The sequence below is a fragment of the Jaculus jaculus genome, chromosome 2 (genome assembly GCF_020740685.1).
Source record: "Jaculus jaculus isolate mJacJac1 chromosome 2, mJacJac1.mat.Y.cur, whole genome shotgun sequence".
Taxonomy (NCBI): Eukaryota; Metazoa; Chordata; class Mammalia; order Rodentia; family Dipodidae; genus Jaculus; species Jaculus jaculus.
The window spans coordinates 142,977,415-142,998,951 of NC_059103.1; the positions used below are offsets into that span (position 1 = coordinate 142,977,415).

General features: G+C 38.2%; 1 protein-coding gene across 2 annotated transcripts in view; it reads left to right on the plus strand.

Annotated features, from left to right (window-relative positions):
• Kcnb2 (potassium voltage-gated channel subfamily B member 2) overlaps window positions 1-21,537 on the plus strand; it is a 425,449-nt gene that overhangs the window by 321,099 nt on the left and 82,813 nt on the right. The gene's annotated exons all lie outside the window — the stretch shown is intronic.

A 21,537-nucleotide genomic window follows, 5' to 3' on the forward strand; every position in this document is an offset into this window, starting at 1 on the left:
TGATCTATATGACCTACCTAAATTAAATCAAAATGAGATTAATCACTTAAATAGACCTATAACAAACATGGAGATCCGAGCAGTTATCAATAATCTCCCAACTAAAAAAAGCCCAGGCCCGGATGGATTCACTGCTGAATTTTACCAGACTTTTAAGGAAGAGCTAACACCATTGCTTCTTAAGCTTTTCCAGGAAATAGAAAAAGAAGGAATCCTACCAAACTCCTTCTATGAGGCCAGCATCACCCTGATACCAAAACCAGGCAAAGATAGAACAAAAAAAGAAAATTACAGACCAATCTCCCTCATGAACATAGATGCAAAAATTCTCAACAAAATATTGGCAAACAGAATACAAGAGTATATCAAAAAGATCATTCACCCAGACCAAGTAGGCTTTATCCCAGAGATGCAGGGATGGTTCAACATACGCAAATCTATAAATGTAATACATTACATAAATGGGTTGAAGGACAAAAATCACATGATCATCTCATTAGATGCAGAGAAAGCATTTGACAAAATCCAACATCCCTTCATGATAAAAGTCCTACAGAGACTGGGAATAGAAGGAACATATCTCAATATAATAAAGGCTATTTATGACAAGCCTACAGCCAACATATTACTAAATGGGGAAAAACTGGAAGCTTTTCCACTAAAATCAGGAACAAGACAAGGGTGTCCACTGTCTCCACTTCTATTTAATATAGTTTTGGAAGTCTTAGCCATAGCAATAAGGCAAGAGACACACATAAAAGGGATACAAATTGGAAAGGAAGAAATCAAGTTATCACTATTTGCAGATGACATGATTCTATACATAAAGGACCCTAAAGACTCTACTAGCAAGCTGTTAGAGCTAATCAAAACCTACAGCAATGTAGCAGGATACAAAATAAATACACAGAAATCAGTAGCCTTCATATATGCTAACAACAAACACACAGAAGATGAAATCAGAGAATCACTCCCATTCACAATTGCATCAAAAAAAATAAAATACCTTGGAATAAACCTAACTAAGGAAGTAAAGAATCTATACAATGAGAACTTTAAGACACTCAAGCGAGAAATTGCAGAAAACACTAGAAAGTGGAGAAACATCCCTTGTTCCTGGCTTGGAAGAATCAATATCGTGAAAATGGCAATCTTACCTAAAGCAATCTACACATTTAATGCAATCCCTATCAAAATTCCAAAGGCTTTCTTCATGGAAATAGAAAAAACAATCCAAAAATTCATTTGGAATCATAAAAAACCTCGAATATCTAAAATAATACTGAGCAACAAAAAAGAGGCTGGTGGTATCACCATACCTGATTTTAACCTATACTACAGAGCCATAGTAACAAAAACAGCATGGTACTGGCACAAAAACAGACATGTAGATCAGTGGAACAGAATAGAGGACCCAGATGTAAGCCCAAGTAGCTATAGCCACCTGATATTCGATAAAAATGCCAAAAATACTCATTGGAGAAGAGACAGCCTCTTCAGCAAATGGTGTTTTGAAAACTGGATAAATATCTGCAGAAGGATGAAAATAGATTCTTCTCTCTCGCCATGCACAAGAATTAAGTCCAAATGGATTAAAGACCTTAACATCAGACCGGAAACTTTGAAACTGCTAGAGGAAAAAGTAGGGGAAACCCTCCAACATATTGGTCTTGGCAAAGACTTTCTAAATACAACCCCAATTGCTCAGGCAATAAAACCACAGATTAACCACTGGGACCTAATGAAATTACAAAGATTTTGCACTGCAAAGGACACAGTGAAAAAAGCAAAGAGGCAACCTACAGAATGGGAAAAAATCTTCGCCAGCTATATATCTGATAAAGGATTAATATCTAGGATATACAAAGAACTCAAAAAGTTAACTAATAAGGAATCAAACAGGCCAATCAAAAAATGGGCTAAGGAGCTAAATAGAGAGTTCTCAAAGGAAGAAATACGAATGGCATATAAGCACCTAAAAAAATGTTCTACGTCACTAGTCATCAGGGAAATGCAGATTAAAACTACATTGAGATTCCATCTCACTCCTGTCAGATTGGCCACCATCATGAAAACAAATGATCATAAATGTTGGCGGGGATGTGGAAAAAAAGGAACCCTTCTGCACTGCTGGTGGGAATGCAATCTGGTCCAGCCATTGTGGAAAACAGTGTGGAGGTTCCTAAAGCAGCTAGAGATTGATCTACCATATGACCCAGCTATAGCACTCCTAGGCATATATCCAAAGGACTCATCTCATTTCCTTAGAAGTACATGCTCAACCATGTTTATTGCTGCTCAATTTATAATAGCTGGGAAATGGAACCAGCCTAGATGTCCCTCAACTGATGAGTGGATAATGAAGATGTGGTACATTTATACAATGGAGTTCTACTCAGCGGTAAAGAAAAATGAAGTTATGAAATTTGCAGAAAAATGGATGGACCTGGAAAGTATTATACTAAGTCAGGTAACCCAGGCCCAGAAAGCCAAGCGCCACATGTTCTCCCTCATATGGGGATCCTAGCTACAGATGACTGGGCTTCTGTGTGAGAATGAAAATACTTAGTAGCAGAGGCCAGTAAGTTGAAAAGGAGACATAAAGGGTGGAGAAAGGAAGGGAGGAGGATACTTAATAGGTTGATATTGTATATATGTAATTACAATGATTGTAATGGGGAGGTAATATGGTTGAGAATGGAATTTCAAACGGGAAAGTGTGGGGGTGGGGAGGGAGGGAATTACCATGGGATATATTTTATAATCATGGAAAATGTTAATAAAAATTTAAAAAAAAAAAAAAGAAGAGGTAATTGGGCAAGTCCTTGAGTACATATTCCTCTAGTGAAGCTCATTCCTCATGTTCTAATAGCCATTTTGTCTTTGATTAGTAACTTGGCTTCACACATTCCTGAGGGGAAGAAATTAAGCAAGTGGTACAAGCTTGTTAACCAAGATAGATGCTGACCAAAACCACCTTGGTTCATAATATTTCCTAAGTATGTTCCTGAGACCTTATACTAGTGAAGTGTAGTAGTATCTTCAAGTGATTGAATTTACTTGTATCTTGTAAGAACTAAAGAGCATGTCTTGACACCCTCAAAATTAAACCAAAGCCAGTTGCAGTTGTACTGATAATTGCTTTGCTTCATGGAGAAAAAGAAAATAACAGAAAACAAAGGTAACAAGCTAGGCTGGAGAGTTGGCTTAGCAGTTAAAGCACTTGCCTGCAAAGCCTAAGACCCAGGTTAGATTCTCCAGGTCCCATATAAGCCAGGTGCACATGGTGGCACATGTGTCTGGAGTTCATTTGCAGTATCTAGAGGCTCTGGCATGCCCATCCTCCCTCTCTCTTTCTCTATCTCTCAAAGGAATAAAAAATAAATCTTTCAAAAAAATTTAAAAAGTAACAAGTCAATTGTAAGCTTTCAGGAGCTGGAAGATGGATGGAGTGTGCCTGAGGCAGATTTCAGGGAACCATGTTTCCTTTATTATGACTCTGGCAAGATAAGTTGGAAACTAATCACCTCTATCTTTTAGGGTTTGTACTGAGAGTTATGGAAACTGGACTTGACAGTACTTACAGTGCTTCAAAATGAAAACCTGCACTTATTCTGAAGTTTTCTACACAAAGAACTCCCAGATGAGCCTCAAAGTTGTAACTGAACTAGAGAGTACAAATCTCACATGGCCCAAGTTAAAAATTCACAATTATCTGATTAATGGGATAGTGTGGAGAGCCAAAATGGATAAATAAAACCAAACACTTACATCCTTTGCTAACTATTGCAAATCTACATCTAGGGAATATTCATTCCTTCTAAAGAATATTCTTTCCTTTGCATGCTCAGTCACTTCATAGGCAGTCCCACTAAGACCACTGTAGTCCAACAGCATTGTGCTGTGAACTTGAGTATAGCCCAAAGCACACAAGCATAGGCATTTGGCTTTCCCAGAGTATGTCAGCCTTAGCCTGACTACCTTTTTCCTTACAACAATTATAACAACAGTTATAACAATTAATATTTAACATCTTGTCCTTTGCTAACTTGTTGGGGATTAGCAGCAATTTTTCAACTGAGAAGTTTTAATCAAAAATGGTCTAGAACTTAGGTTAAAATTTGGGGATGGTATTATAGTTCAGTGGCAGAGCTTTTGCCTAGGATTCTGAGTTCAATCACTAGTGCTGAATAAGAATTTTTTAAGCCACTATATCAACCTCACTTATATTCACCTAAATTGTCTTCTCTTGACTTTTCCAAGAACTTATGACAAGGGTAACAGAAACCAGTGTTCCAAAATAATTCACTTAATTTCACATTGTAGACGACTTTGCTTTCATTAAAAAAAGTTACAACACACAAAGTAAATTTATTTTAATAAACAAACCTGTTCCCAAAGGCAAGTGGCAAGGCAAACTGATAGGCTACTTCAGAAGCCTCCCATCAAGCCAATAGAAAATGGTCCACTAGCAGACATGTGCCTGGTGTAAGCTATAGCACCAGCCTCAGGATTATTGTAGTTTTCACCATTTTCTACACATTTATAAGCTAGAACATCCCTTTCACAACTAGATGGTCTACACCAAGGAATCTGGGAGTTACTTCATGGCCTGTACATCTCCTTACTGCGTTCACTATCTAAAACCCCATCTGCAGCTTTCTCATGTTGTTCACATACTGCCATTTCATGGTGGACTTCAGTAAAGCACTTTTCCCTAGCGCCACATGAGTTCTGAACATATTTCTAGATGGTAGTTTTGGCCCTATCAAAGTGAATGTGAACCTGCTTTAACAATTATATGTTTAGAATGAACAGCACCTCTGGAGGGAAACAGGTTCTTAGTGACATCTGCTTTCTGGGATGCAGCTGTCAAGAACACTGTAACCGGCCCTCATAATCAAGAGGGTCCCTGGGTCCCCTGGGTCCATCTCAGAGCATCCATGTTCTTTCCAAGCTGGAGCCTTCCAGAGACCCTCTTGCCATGAGGAGGGCTTTTGTAGTCTCTCCTTGACTGAAAAACCATCTGCCTGCCATGACTGGTACATTAGTTTGGACCCTGTTCATTTCCAAAGTTGCCTATTGGCAACCTGATTTTAAGTATTGCCGACTGTCTTCCACACTAGAATCTTCTGGTCACTTTACAAAGAGTAAGCCCATCCTTAGAAGTTCTGTTGTCCCATTTTCACTGATCTCTCTCCTTCCTACCCTACCCCCTTCTCATTCATATATTCATATTCATCCTCTCTCCTCTCTTTTCCTGATCCTGGGTTATTTGAGGGGAAGCAGATAATTTCACAGAGTAAAACTCTTTCCCTTCAGAATCCTACCATTTCAGAACCCATGGTTTCTCAAAAATGAATTTGGATATAAAGTTTATCATTGCACTACCTGCTTGATAAAATTTTGTGGAACTAATTAATAGCCGAGCAAGATTTATGAATCCCAAGGAGAAATGTCACAAACTCTGGAAAACAAAATTTTTCAGTTGCTCTAAAGCACTTTCTATGCTAATTTCACACCTTTTTTATTTCCAACTTATTCACTGCAGGAGTAATTTCCTAAGGCAAGACCATAAACATATTTATGTGGGGGATATAGTTCAATGGTAGAACATATGCCTAGCATGGTGAGGCCCTGTGGTTTTGATTCCCAGCACCATAAACTAATTGTAAAAACAAGGTAAATTATTTGATTATTAAAGTTTAAGTTTGGATTAGCACTTAAACAGTGCAGTTATATTTCCTTAAAAATATTTTTAAGATTTGATTTGCACATTCATACTTGTCTTACCTTTTTACATTATATTAATTGGATTTATTACATTACCATTAACTTTAGGAAATATACTTGTGTCAGGCATAGTAGCACATATGGTTTTTCCTGGAACTTGAAAGACTGATGTAGGACAATCATTGTAAGTCTGAAGACAGTCTGGGACTATAGAGTGAGTTCTAGGATACTCTGGGCTAAAGTGAGACCCTGCCTCAAAGATATGTATAAATATACACATATATATATGTGTGTGTATATATATATATATATATGTACATGTATGTGTGTGTGTATATGTGTGTGTGTATATATATATATATATATATCCTGAATATTCTCTTAAAATATTCCTTAATCAAGTACTTCACAATAAATTCTATAGTTATCATCATAACTGGCTGTTTCCTACTAAGATAATATCACATTAAAATTACTAGTTCTAAAGTATAACATACATGTCTACAGATACAGTACATGTCTACATATGCAGAAAAATAGATAATCCATAAAAATAAAGAAATTTTCATACATTATAGCTTTTCCAAAACTTTCATGAAATCAAAATCATTGAGTCATATAGAATTTTCAGGTTTGTGAAGCAAACATAATTTGGAACCACTGAATAAGCAAGACACCATCTTTTTTCAGGGTATGCTTATTGTAAATGTTTCCAAAATGACATTACCCATCAGTAATTTTCATAGTAATTAAGCTTATTTTCAGCATTAACCTAGGAAATTTCTCTTTATTTGTTTAAAAGGTAATTGAATGTATAAACAAGTTGAAGCAATTAGAATAATAATAAAGATAATCTGTTGAAATAAGACATTCATCATCCCAGCACAATTATTTCCCATTTCATATCATTTCTTTCCTTTCCTCATTACCAAGTGTATACATTTTCTGGTTAGCACATAGTTTACATAATATTTTGTATTCCCTTTCTGGGGGATTCTATCAGTATCTCCATTCATTTTGGTTGTCATAATAGTAAATGATTAAATGTTATTTAAAGAGCCAAGAAAAAAAATTACAAGACATGTCCTCTGCTTTCTAGAACCCAAAGCCACTTTCATTCAACAGCCTTAGAACACCAATTGAATGACTTATCATGTAACTTGTTAGATACTGCAATAAAAATATGAAAGACACACTTTCTCTGTTCTGAGAAAATTATAAATAAAACCCAAAAGAAATACCGTATTCAGGCTTGGAGAGATGACTCAGAAGTTAAGGTGCTTGCTTGCAAAACCTAAAAACAGGGTTCAATTCCCCAATACCCACATAAAGCCAGATGTACAAAATGGTACACGCATCTCGAGTTCATTTGCAGCGGCTAGAGGCCCTGGCACGCTCGCTCGCTCTCTTGCTCTCTCTCTCTCTCTCTCTCTCTCTCTCTCTCTCTCTCTCTCTCTCTCTCTCTGTCTCTCCTTGCAAAATCATATATACATATATATAATATATATATTTTTTTTCGCACTAGGCATGGTTGGCTCACATCTTTAATCCCAGCACTCTAGAGGCAGAGGTAGGAGGATTGCGACCACCTTGAGGTTACATAATTCCAGGTCAGCCTGAACTAGAGTGAGACCCTACCTCGGAGAAACATAAACAAACAAACAAACAAAAATTGAGTCACTCTTAGAGGCACTATCTAATACACAGTTTACACTGCTGGTAGAAGAGCAAACAGCTAAATAGAATGGTTCTCCAGGTGGCTTTGAGGTCTTCCTTAAACTGTGGAATGATTCCATGCATTGGATCAAGCGTTCACTCAAAAAACAAGTGAAAGCCTTTTACCTTCTGGGGAAGTTGGGGATTAGAAGCATTCTTCTGCCTTCCCTCAAGGTGGCCAAACCCTCTACTCCCCTGGTGTCCTGTGCAACACCGCCCCCAAGTGGTGTTCCCCCTCTGCCTGAATATGGGACAGCCCGGGCTGCCAAACTTCTAAGGTATCTTGTTTTGTTTTGCTTTGTTTTATTTCTGTTTCTGTGCTTTGTTGTTGTTTTCTTTTGTTTTGTTTTTTAGTTTGTCTTTTGTCTCACTATGCAACCCAGCTGAAATACAAGATCCTCCTTGCCTCACCGGGTGAGTGCTGTGGTTCCCAGGGTGCACCACAGTGTCTGGCCCCTTCTAGGCATCTTTCAGTTTTGATTCTTTAGAATAGCAGATAGAACCAAAAGAAAGTTGTAGGTCTCCTAGTACTTGGCTGCTTTAACTGTCTGGTTTCTTGGATATTTGTTAATACATTCATCAATTCTAGTATTCTTACATTAAAGATAATATATTTTATTTTGTATTATACAATTAATGAAAGGTAGATCATTTGAATATATAAAATATCTTAATATCACTTAATTAAATCATCTGCTTCATCCAAAGTTGGAATCCCTAGTTCCCAAGAAGTGTGTCAGATCTTCCTATTCTTGAATAGAATTTAAATAAAAAGTGATTGGCCAAATAAGGGTTAACACATAATACCAAACAAATGCCACAAAACTGGCTGTTCCAGACAAATACTTGGCTGAGAGAATCAGTAGATAAATGTTTTCCCCACAGAGCTCCGCTGGGCATCTCAGTTCTCAAACTCACTGCAGACACTGCCTCCTTGAGCGATATTAGCTTCAGCAGGAGAGCAAGGGGAGAGCAGAGGTCTCTGTGGGAAGCATATTAAATTCCCTCTCCCCTATTACTCCTTCTCTTCACAATAGATCACAAGCCAGGTCTGGCCTTCTTGTGGTATTTATGTCTTCGTGTTTCCTCTTGCATCCCATTGTTTCCAGCATGAATACTAACTGTGACTGCTGCTGGGTCCTGTTATTTATATGATACATGAATGAGGCCAAATTTGCATTTGGACTATAGAAGAATAACCAGATGCTTTCTGTCTTCATTTTCATCAATATGAATGTGTCATAAAAGATGTATCTGTTTATCAGATATGAAAGGGCTAAGAATTTTGGCTCCACCAGCCCATTCCAGCTGCTGGAATTACTGACTTTGGCTTTCCTCATCAGCGAAACAGGAATTTGCGTACATCCTTTAAAAAGCAATGTGTTAAAAAGTATCTGATGAAAAAGAGTTTCTGCTTTTATAATTTGTTTACTTTCAATTTGTTATGGGCCAATACTTTTAGAAAGGATAATGATAATTGGGATAATGTAAACATGTTCTTGTCTATTTGGGAATAATCAGTTGTTATAAAAACAAATTCTAGGGTTCTAGGGGGATGGCTCAGTGGGTAAAGAGCTTGCCACACAAAGACAAGGACCTGCTTTCAGATCCCCAGCACCCACATACAATGCTGGGTGTGAGGGTGTGCCCCTGTAATCCCAGTACTAGGGAGGCTCCAGTTTCAGTGAGAGATCATGTGTCAAAAAGTAAGGTGGAGATGGGTGTGGTGGCACATGCCTTTGATCCCAGCACTCAGGAGGCAGAGGTAAGAGGATCACCCCGTGAGTTCAAGGCCACCTTGAGACTCCATAGTGAATTCCAGGTCAGCCTAGAGCGAGACCCTACCTCAAAAAAAAAAAAAGAAGTAAGATGAAGAGCAAACTAGGGACCACCTGACATCAGCCTCTGGGCTCCACATGTACACACACACATGCTCACCCATAACACTTGTGCATACTACACATGTGCACACAGAAAAGAACTTTTAAAAAACAATTTTAGAATTCCAAGATGGGTGTGATTTTACACACTTAGGATCCCAGAAATTGAGAGTTTCAGGATCTAGAGTTCAAGACCAGCCTCAATTACATAGGGCTACCTTGTCTTAAAAAACACAATAATAATAATCATAATCATTATTAGTAGTAGTATATTGTAAATACCTGCTTTTGATTTCTAGACTTATTTTGTTATGGATTAGCTTGACTTTGCAGATTGGCTGGTCCATGGGTAGCACTTTGAATGTTGCTTCCTTACAGGTCTGATCTGTGACCCCTGTGTAATACCAAAGGAGGCATGACACATAATAGATCTACAAAATGCTAGTTTTATGTCCCTATTCCCAAATTGTAACATTCAAATCATGTAGATGGATTCATGAACTCCATCTACTCATTCAAGTAATATTTGTTGCTAACTTTTTAAGACTTGGGCACTGCTATATGCTGGGGATGCAGTAATGAAAATAACTCATTTATACCTTCAATTTATGTACTACTGGAATTTTGTTGCTGGAATATCCCTTAAAATGCAAATAAGATCTAGCACTGTAAAATTACTATTTTTTTTTACTTTATATCTAATGGTATTCTATTTTTCAATATTTTTGTGATCTTTAACATACATTCATGCATATGCATGATACTATGTCAAAGATAAATATATATATATATATATATGTATATATATGTTAGATAGATAGACAATTACCTCTGAGAATCAACTAATAATTTTTTTTATTTTCTTACCCACAAAAAAGGGTTTTTTCTCCTTATAGACTTGTAATTTTCTATAATACTACACATAAATCATAATTATTGCAGATACATCTTCTTCAGATATGCCTAAAACACTGGGACTAGCTTTACTATACTTCTTTATTGCTGAGCATACATTTGATGACTATAAAAATCCACTTTTACTAAATACAAGCCCTTTTAATCTGTCAATCATTATTTAAAACAGAGCATAAACCAGCACTCTGCACACTTTTAAAATCTCCATTCCTTTGAAAACGTATGGACTTTTAAAGTAAGAAATGAGTGTCTTCATTGCTTTGAAGAATAGCTGGCCAAAAATATGTCTTAGAAACAGAAGCTCAGCTGGTATCTGACTTCCAGTCGTTTTTAACAGTACACAGCAGTTTTGTCTTTCTACTGTTAGTGCCCTGACACAAGGCTTGGGAAGTAGCCTTTAAAAAAAAATCTCTGACTGGGACTGGAGAGATGGCTTAGTGGTTAAGCGCTTACCTGTGAAGCCTAAAGACCCCGGTTCGAGGCTTGGTTCCCCAGGTCCCATGTTAGCCAGATGCACAAGGGGGTGCACACGTCTGGAGTTCGTTTGCAGAGGCTAGAAGCCCTGGCGCACCCATTCTCTCTCTCTCCCTCTATCTGTCTTTCTCTCTGTGTCTGTCGCTCTCAAATATATAAATAAATAATTTTAAAAAAAAAATCTCTGACTGTAGGCCTGGAGAGATGGCTTAGCAGTTAAGGCACTTGCCTACAAAGCCAAAGGACCTAGGTTCAATTCTTCCGGACCCATGTAAGCCAGATGCACAAGATAGTGCATGAGTCTGGGGTTTGTCTGCAGTAGCTACAGGCCCTGGTGTACCCATTCTCTCTCCCTCTCTTTGTCAAATAAATAAGCATAAAATGTTAAAAGAAAAAAGGAAAGAAAATTCTCTGATGGGAAGCCTAACATGCATAATGCTAGGTGGTGTAGGGGAGCCAGAGTCTTGACATCTTTCATATTTCATGTGCATCTGAGGGCCAGGACCACAACTCTTCCATTTTTGTATCCCACAGCTAGTACCTGTTCTGACAGCTAAATATATGCAGAAATGTTTGTTGAGTTAATGTTAAATGGTGAAAAGCTTAAGAAAGGAAAGGGTTTCTGTGGGTTAACAGTTCCTGGCTACACAGCCCATCATGGTGGGGAAGACATGGTAGCAAGAAGCTAACTGGTCATACTGCATCCACAGTCGAAGAGAAAGTGAAAGGTATAAAAGTTCACGTCCCAATTTCCCAGTGACTCACTTCTGCCCTCAAGACTCTATCTCCTAAAAGTTCTAAGACCATTGTGAAAAGCACCACCAGATGACCAAGTGTTCAAACACATAAGCCTATGGGAACATTTCACGTTCAAACTGCAGTCCCATACATTAATGGCTATCTCATGACTCAAAATACATTTAATACAACTTCACAAGTCCCTGGAATCTCTAACAGTCCCAAGACTATTCAAAATTCAGTTTCTTCAGAATCTCAAAACAATTTCTTAACTATAACCCCTGTAAAAATCAAAAGAAAAAAAAGCACATACTTACAGCATATGATGCAATAGAATAAGCATTATTTTGCAGCCAGTTTCACCTAGCTGTCAGAAAATACCTGACCAAGAGTAGTTTATGGGAGAAAAGCGTTTATTTTGGCTTACAGAATCAAGGGGAAGCTCCATGATGGCAGGGGGAAATGATGGCATGAGCAGAGTGTGCACATCACTTCCTGACCAACATCAGGTGGAATAAAGCAGCAGGAGAGTGTGCCAAACACTGGCAAGGGCAAGCTGGCTATAATACCCATAAGCCCACCCCCAACAATACATCACTTCCAGGAGGCTCTAATTCCCAAATTGCCATTAGCTGGGGACCTAGCATTCAGAACACATAAGTTTATGTAGACACCTGAATCAAACCACCATATATTCCCATTTCAAAATGGAGGAATGGAAGCACAGCAAAGAAAAACTGGACTAAATGAAGAACAAAACCCAGCAGGACAAACATCAAATCCTGTAGCTTCATGTCCAGTGTATGGGATTAATGATGGAATTATGTGGGTTCCAAAAGGGTTTGTTGTCCCCATCCCTCTAGCTCTGCTTCATCTCTCTTGTACCAGCTCTGTACCAACCCTGCATCTTTCCTTAGTGGACTTCTTATGGCCCTCACTTCTCCAATGTCCAGGGGTCTCCAGTGCAACGTAGGCTTCCTCACCAAAGTTTCACCCAGTGGTCTATCAGGTCCTCTGTGCAAGGAATCCAACCCTCCCACCCAATGCTTGGCATCAGCAGCTCTCTGAAACCATGTTGCAAAATGCCATGATTCCCTCAATCTTGCACATTTCATGCCAACAAAGCCAGTAGTCTGTGGGCAATGTTGCCAACTTCTTCTGCTAATGTGGGGTATAGGGTGGGCCCTTGGAGCAAAAATCAGTGGTATCTGTTAAGACTGGTTTCAGAATCTGTGAAAGTAATTTTGGGGGCGGTTGTTTTTGAGCAGGAAATAACTTATGTGGCATTCTGTACTCAGGCTCTCTCTTTTCAATCATGCATTCCAGGGATGGATAGATGGCTTAGTGGCTAAGGCACTTGCTTGCAAAGCCAAAGGACCCAGGTTTGATTCCCCAGGATCCATTTAAGCCAGGTGCACAAGATCTCATATGCATCTGGAGTTCATTTACAGTGGCTACAGGTCCTGACTCACACCCCGCCCCCCGCCTCTCAAATAAACAAAATAAATAAATAAATTTAAGAAGAAATAATGCATTCCCACAGCCTCCAGTGAGTGTAATCTTGGTTTCAGGTCATTTTTATTGTCCCTATGAAGAGAAATGGGTGTCTTTATAATTGTTTTAGTCTCTGTAATCTTTTTAACAATTGCATGTGCTTTGTCAGCAACAGTCTCCCTGACAGAAACTTTAAACTTACTTATAAATCTTTTCTCTCTAATTTTTCCCTTAAAAAAAAGTTTTTCTATATTTTACTATGGAGCTGAATTAGAACAGTGAGTAAAACCATGACACAGACTCAGTGCTAAGCTTCCTTTAAATTTCTTCTGCTAGAATAGTCCATTACTTTTAAATTCAGCCTCACTCAAGTTCTCAGAACACAGGCGGAATGCAGACAGATTCTTTGCCTGAGTATAACCTGAATGGCCTGTAACACTGTTTGTCATAGCATCCTGTTTGCCCCTGAACCCTCATGAGCCAGACCTCCACTTTCTTCATCTTTCTCCAGATTCTGATTTCCCATGCTCCCAGCAAAGTGGTTCATTAATCTCTGCACACAGCATTCAAGGGTTTTTTTTTTTTTTTCAAGCCCAAAGTTTCAAACCTTCCACCTTCCTCCCACAAGCCAGTTCTGAAAGCCTATGAATCACATGGGCAGCTTTATCACAGCGACAGTCCCCTGTCTGTGTTACTTTGCTTACTTACTCCTGTGACCAAAAAAGAGGAAAAGGTTTAGTCTTGCTTCCAGCTCCATAAGGTTACTAGCCATCCTTGTGAGGAAGGCATGTTGGCAAGAGCAGAAAGCTAGTTGCTCACATTGCAGCCACAGTCAAGAAGCAGAGTAAAAAGGGAGTAGGGCTGGCCTATAAACCTCAAGGCCCACTCCCATTGACCCACTTACCCTAACAAGGCTCTACCTTCTAAAGTTTCCCACAGCCTTCCCCCAAAATGCCACTAGCTTGGGACCAACTATTCAAACACATGAGCCTGTGAGGGACATTTCCCATTAACCACAGGAGGCTGTGAAGTATGTTAGGATCATTCTTGTCATTTAGACTTAATACACTGTGAAAGATCTCGCTGCCCAAGGGAGCCACATGAGTAAGTGTGGTACAAGTCTCAAATTCTGTTTTATGAAATGAAGTTTGCAGATGGAGAATTTTATATGATATAATAATCTTCACACATTCCTATAAATCCCAAGCTGAAGTTAATGTGTGAACTCCAAAGGAAAAAATTTAATAGAAGAATTTTAGAATCCTGAATAAGTTAACACATAGCATAAATTAGCAAAGCTAATTACTCCTATTCCTTCTTGTGTGTGTGTATGAGAGAAAGAGAGAGAGAGAGAGATGACTTTCATCTGAATACCTATCTTAAATATTCCTTCCTTTTGAGTCATTTTAGTTGTCATGTGATTGGGAATCAACATTTGCAGCTGGTTCTAATTCTGAATTCCAAACAGCATCTCTCATCAAGCTCCAAAATAAGTCTATAGTGTGTAACTCTCCACTGTGACTGAGAAGACTCAAACCAATGTAGTTAGATAAAAAGAGCCAATCATCCCCAAAGTTGATCATCTTCCTAGCAATTACAACTAATGCAGGAAAAAAAAAACTACGAAGTTGGAACATTCTGACCCTCTATGGAGGGATGTAAAACACCTACAAAAGAAACTGCAGAGAAATCTACTTCTTATTTTATAACACCTAATGATAGGACAGTCTCAGCCTTGCCACTTAGACCCTCTAATCCAATGAATAGCATGTTCTCAGGCTTAGCCCTGAGAATAGAACACATTAGGGGTGTGGGCAATGAAATCTAGCTAGAAGAGCCAAGATGTATCATCTGATACTACAGGACAATAAAAGAAAACATGTCTGCATTGCACTCTGTAGCACTTTCTTTTTTTTCTTTTTTTCTTTTACATTCTTGTTTGAAGATGAGAAGGAATTTTGTTATGGATAATTTGAAATGACTTCTCATCTTTCTAAGGAACTGGACAAGAATACCAGGCTTCCTTGAAAAGCCAAATTCAGCATTCTTCTCAACTGACCTTCCATCACTTTATAAATAATAGCAGATTTCTTTCATAGTAGATAAGCTGGCTTCTACCCAGGCCTGCCACGGAGCATCGGCATGCTATTCTAAGATGTCAGCTGGCTTCCTGGGAGGGAAGAGAAGGGTCCAATACTACCATGGGCTCTTTTAGAGGAGAAAACTGATGCTTATCTGAATGAAACAGGAAGGCCTGCCTGTCTGCCTGCCTTCCTTCCTTCCTTCCTCCCTTCCTTCCTTCCTTCCTTCCTTCGTTTCACTGCTCCTCTCCTCCTTCTTCTGTTAAATATAGGAGATAGTAGAAAAGATTTATGCTGAGTTAGGGAATTTTCTCTACCATCTTTTATTTATTTATTCATTTATTTTTTATAAATGTTATAGTAATATTCTCTGTCCCCCTTAACCACTTTCCCTGAGGATTCTCCTCAGTGACGTTATTGGTATTCAAACCATGTCAAACGGAAAACCTGGAACATCTATATAAAGGATCAAAAACAATGTAAGGAATTACTGTCACAGCAACTTTATTTGTGCAAAAGGAAGAAAAGACTTCCCTATCATTTAATCCCAGTGTACTGTATCTCTGTTCCCTGAAGTCCAGTACAACAGCTACTTGTGACAGGGTTACTGAGTGTTTAAAAAGTGGCTGATCCACACCAAAATGGATGGAAGGGCTAAATTCACACCAGAATTTGAAGACTGCAGAAATAATAAGAGGATATAAAACATACTTTTAGTTTAATTATTTATTTATTTGGTTTTTCTAGGTAGGGTCTCACTCTAGCTCAGGCTAACCTGGAATTCACTATGTATTCTCAGGGCGGCCTTGAACTCATGGTGATCCTCCTACCTCTGCCTCCCAAGTGCTGGAGTTAAAGGTGTGCATCACCACGCCCAGCTAAAACATATTTTTAATATAAACTTCATATTATTATATGTTTAAGTGAAATGTTTAGATATTTTAGGTAAATAAGATACACTATCAAAATTAATTTTATTTTTTTCTGTATGGTTTAAGTTTGTAAAATAGATTTTTTTATTCATTTATTTAAAGGGTTTTTTTTTTTTTCTTTTGAGCAGGGTATTACTCTACCCCAGGCTGGCCAGGAATTCACTCTATAGTTCAAGCTGGCCTCAAACTCACTGCAGTCCTCTTACCTCAGCCTCCTACATACTAGGATTATAGACATGTGCCACCATGACTGGCTTTTATTTGTATGTTTTTTAATATGACTAATAGAAACTTTTATATTATACATATGGCTCAAGTTATTGTCACTTGGGTAGTGTCCCTTTATGACATCTTAATTAATATAGAATTTATTCTAGACAGGTCTTTCCTCCTCAAAATCTCTTCATTGTTAACACATTGTCAGGGAAGCCATAAGAAATAGCTTTAATTTTCCCAACAAAGCTTTATGCTTTTATATATCTTAAAATCTTGGTTACAAAATCAATTTCTAATTGCTTCTTATAAACTAAATGAAAGAAGTACATTTAAGCAAAGGCCCATATGGTATAGTTTGCTTGAAGTTTTCTAGTATAATACTATTAAGTAAGTTACATCAATTAAATTTTCCATTTATTAATCTTACTATTTTTTAGCATGATCAAAGGCTGTTTTGAAAACAGTTTTGGTATTTTTCTTTCCTTATATTACTTTAGAAAAGGTTCACTAATGCACTATACTTTCATTACCATTTGTACTACTTTTCCACGAATCCAAAAAGATGCATTATTTATAATAAGTATTATATACTTTATTTTATTTACTGTTTTGTGTATATTTATGCTGTTATGATACAAATGACCATTGAAATATTGCAGACTCTGTACTTCTATTGCATTAATCTTAGGTTTATAGCAAAACATATTGTCGAATATTCATGTGGGAGGTGAACACAGTCAAGAGCCATATTCTACAACAGATATTATACATCTGAATGGGCACAAGTATAACCATTCTGTGCAGGGGGTAGTACAAGTACTACATTAGAGTTTGATGGCTAATTTCTCAGTCTTGTTTCTTCATGTAGAAGTGTTCTATAAATGAGGGGACAGCAGCAGCTACCAAGTTCTGGCAAAGTAATCACCCATCATTAAAGTTTGGTCATTTGTCTCCTATAATGTTGATCTCTTTGTTGGGGAGCTTTTAAATTAGTCTGAATTACTCACATCTAGATGTTACATGCTTAAAATTCAAACTTAATCTGTGATCATTTGTGCTGTGGTTTGAATGCTCATGTGTTTGAATCCGCAGCCCCCAACCAGTGATGCTGCTAGAAAAGGTTGTAGAACCTTGAGGTGGAGGACCCTTGCTGGAAGAAGTGAGTCGTTGTGGGCAGGCCTTGAGGTTTGAAAGCTTAGCCCCACTTTCTGTGCTGTTTTTGTCTTTCTGCCCCCTGACTGAATGCATTGTGACAGCTGGCCTCCCACCCTTACCTCCCATACCTTCTCTGCCTTAATGGAAAGTATCCCCTGGAACTGTAAGTCAAAATAAGCCCTTCCTTCCCTAAATTACTTTTTGTTGGGTATTTGATCACAGCAATGAGTAAGTAACTAATACAACACATTTTGTCATTAACATAAGGTTGTCAGTAGCCTCAAAATATTGACTCAATAGGTTGCATCGAAAACAGAGTTGATACTGTTTTGAGCATTGTCTTGAGCAACCATTTATTATTACATTGGCCCCAGTAGCTTATCCCTTATCCCTTTGCCAGCTCAGTGTGCCATTCCTCCTCTGCTTTGAGGGCTTGGTTCCTAACAGAATAGTGCTCTTTGCTTCTCCAGGCATAAAAGTTCATGGAAAGCCAATGAGAAATCACAGACCAACAGCTTGTGACTGAGATCGCACAAGACACAAAAGGCCTTCAGGTGAAAAAGGCTGTGTGTCCCAGCATGCTCCAGAAGGAAGGAGAGGGGAGGGAAGGGGAGGGAAGGGGAGGGGTAGAGAGAGAAGAGGGAAAGGGAGGGAAGGCAAGGGAAGGGAGGAGAAGAAAAAGGAAGGGAAGGGAGGAGAAGGGAAGGGAAGGAGAAGAGAGGCGAGGCAAGAATAAAAGATAGAGTTTGCTTCCCAGCACACCCAAGTTCTTGAGTTGCTTTCTCCCCAGCATCACTAGATTTCCTCATCTCTGTCTGGTGCTTTACCAACACATCTACTGTTGAACAAGACTCCCTGTCTCAGATGCTGGCTCTGGCAACCAGACCTAAGAAGCCATCCCATGTTTGAGATTGACTTTCTTTATCTGTGAACATAAGACTGGTAACTGATAAGAGACACATGGGATTGCTAGGAGAATCAAATGATGCATGGTGATACAAAAATGCCTTGCCAGCAATCGCATCTTCAGATTCATGAAAACCAACAGATTCATGAAAACCAAGATTAGAATTTTCTGGGACTTCCTACTTCCTCTCCCTCCAAGTATGTTATCCATAGCCTGTATACATAAATCTAATGTGACAAATTTTTCTCTATATCTTCACATCAGCATGACTTAAATGTATATTTCCAAGGTCTGTGTGTTTTGAAATTCTAAGTCATGTGTCCCAAGCAAGTACACAGATGTCATTGCAGTATTCATATTTCCTATCTAAACCAGCCTCCTTCCACTTGTGGCATATTATTCTCTTGTTAGTGCAGAGGTAGGAGGATCACTGTGAGTCCGAGGCCACCCTAAGACTCTGTAGTGAATTCTAGGTCAGCCTGAGCTAAAGTGAAACCCTACCTTGAAAAACCAAAATAAATAAATAAAAAAGACAGTCCTCATCTGCAAGTCTAAGACATTTCCTCTCAATTAAATTAGAAGCATTTAGGGCTGTTTTGTTCAGTTTCTATTAGATAATTCTCTATGGGCTATTCATTTACTTATTTATTTAGAACACATAATTGTTTCCTGGAATAATCAGTCTTAATTAATAAAGCTATTATGGCATTCCCTAAACTGGATCTTGCTACTTTATGAAATCAATGAGTTTTTCCTATGCAGGCAAAATAAAATCATTAGAAAATTTTATATTCTTATATACACACTGGGAAAATACACCTGAGATAATATGTAAGTGTCTGTTATGTTTCTGAAATGTTTTAGAAAAAATATTTAAAGATTAGTGCTTGGGGAGAGGTAGGTCACGGATGAGCCTAATAGTGGTACTAAACTGCCCATATTTGCTGAATAGAAAACTAATAAAAAAAATTTTTTAAAAAGATTTGTGCTTGTTGCATATTTTCAGCCAAGGAACTATCATGATCCATCATGTGGACCCCATACTTTCAAAATTTCACAGTGTTTTGCAAAATTCACCTACTTAACAGGAGTTTATCAACAGCATATGAGGTACCAAACATTGTGCTAAGAATCTGGAATAAAACAAGGTAAAAGAAACAGAAAGAGCATCTGTCTTCTTCAAGTGCAGTGAAGACAGCAAAACTGGTTTAATTAAGTAACATATAGTCTAACTGTGATGGGTGCTATCAGGAGAGTGGAAATTGAGCAACTCCAAATTACTTGAGTAGGCTTCTCAAACAAATGATTATTAAGCTGATATAGAAGGGAAAATAGGAGAAAACTGAGAGAGAAAGAACATTAAACATTCTTGTTTGTTTTTCTCAAAGTAGGGTCTCGCTCTAGCCCAGGATGACCTGGACTTCACTATGTAGTTTCAGGGTGGCCTTGAATTCATGATGATCCTACTATCTCTGCCTCCCGGGTTTTGGGATTAAAGGCCTGACATTACACATTTTATACAGAGGCTAGTGAAGGCCCCGTGGTAGGAAGAGGCATAACTAGCTAGGAGGAGCAGGATTAACTATCTAAGGTACTAAGGCAAAGACTAAATCTAAGGGCAGTAATCAGAAGGAGGAGCATAATTGGAAATGGGAAGTTCGCACAACTACAAGTGATCGGTCTGCCTTTTAAGATGTAGAATTTTATGGTACCATTGCCGTTTGGATCTAGATTTGTGTTTCCCACCCCCTCCGTTGCCCTTCCCTCCCTCCCCATCCATCCTATTGTCTAGTCCATGAGATGCTTGCTGGGTATGTAAAGCATCTTGGGTAGATTCAGGTTAGGTGCTGTAGATGAGTGAGACTATGTGGCAATTCTTTTTCTGTGATTGGGTAAATTCACTGAGAATGATCTGTTCCAGGTTCAACCATTTTTCCTCAAGTTCCATTGTGGCATTTTTTCTTACTACTGTATAGAATTCTACTGTGTAGATATACCACATCTATCGGACACACCTAGTCAAAGTATGTTTTGCATCCACTGCAAGCAAAGGACTATGCTCACTTGAGATCCAGGAGGCCTCCAAGATACAACTGTACCAATGCCTCTCTGCTCCAGTGCACCCAACCCCTCAAGTTCCAGTCCACTTAAATAAACTAAGAATCTAGATAAGCACTGTCCAAAAGAAATACAAAAATGCAAGACACATTTCTAATTCCCAAGTAGTAGCATCAAAAAGTAAAAATAGACAGATGAAGTTGACTTTAGTATAGTTTATTTAACTCAGAATATTCAGCAAATTATCACTTTAGCATTAATCAAAATAGAAATTGTTGGAGCTTGAGTAATGGCTGAGTAGTTAACATACTTGCCTGCAAAGCCTAATAACCCAGATTCAGTTCCCCAGTACCCAAGTAAAACCAGATGCACAAAGTTGCACATGCATTTGGAGTTTGTTTGCAGCAGCTGGAGGCACTGGTGCTCTCATTCTCTCTGTCTCTCTTCCTGTATCTTTCTCTACTTGCAAATAAATAATAAAAGTGTTTTTAAGAAATAGAAATTGGTAATACTTTACATTGTCTCTTCAGAAATCTAGTGTGTCTTGAACCAGACTGTATTGTAAGCTTCTCACACCTGGATATGTGTTGTGGCTATGGCCACCAAAGCTGGTAGAACAGATATAGATGATTGATCTGCAAGTAAAGCAACCACGACAAACCAAAACAAAAACTTGAGGATAGAATGAAAAGATCTTGAAGGAGACAAGTGTCTGAGAACTGAGAGGCTTCAAATCTAATTTAGTTATCTATGTTAATGGACTAAAATGTTTCTTCCAGTCTCTACATATCAGAGATAGTTTCAGTACCATGATTATATGAAGAAAACAAGACAAATGAGCATTTTCTCTGTTGTTCATGGTTCATTTTTCTAGGTTCTAAATCAGAGAAAATATGTGAGACAGATTCAGTGAGCAAAAGAGGACTGTCAAATGATTTTTTTTTAATTTGAAAAATAGTATTCATATTTCCAGACAAAAACAGGCAAATAGAATATTGTTGCCTAGCAACATTTCTTCCTTTGGCCCCAGCATCAACATTTCTCACTTGATCAATTTATACAAAAGTTAATATCACTGAATGAAACTCAACAAGTATCCTCTTATTCAAGCAACTCCCAACCACAGAAACATGGAAACACAGAAGTAAGCTGTTTGGATGGAAAAAAATGTTAATATACTCACTCATCTTTACCAACTAATTGAAGAGCTGATGTGCATTTGTTGAAAAATATAACTT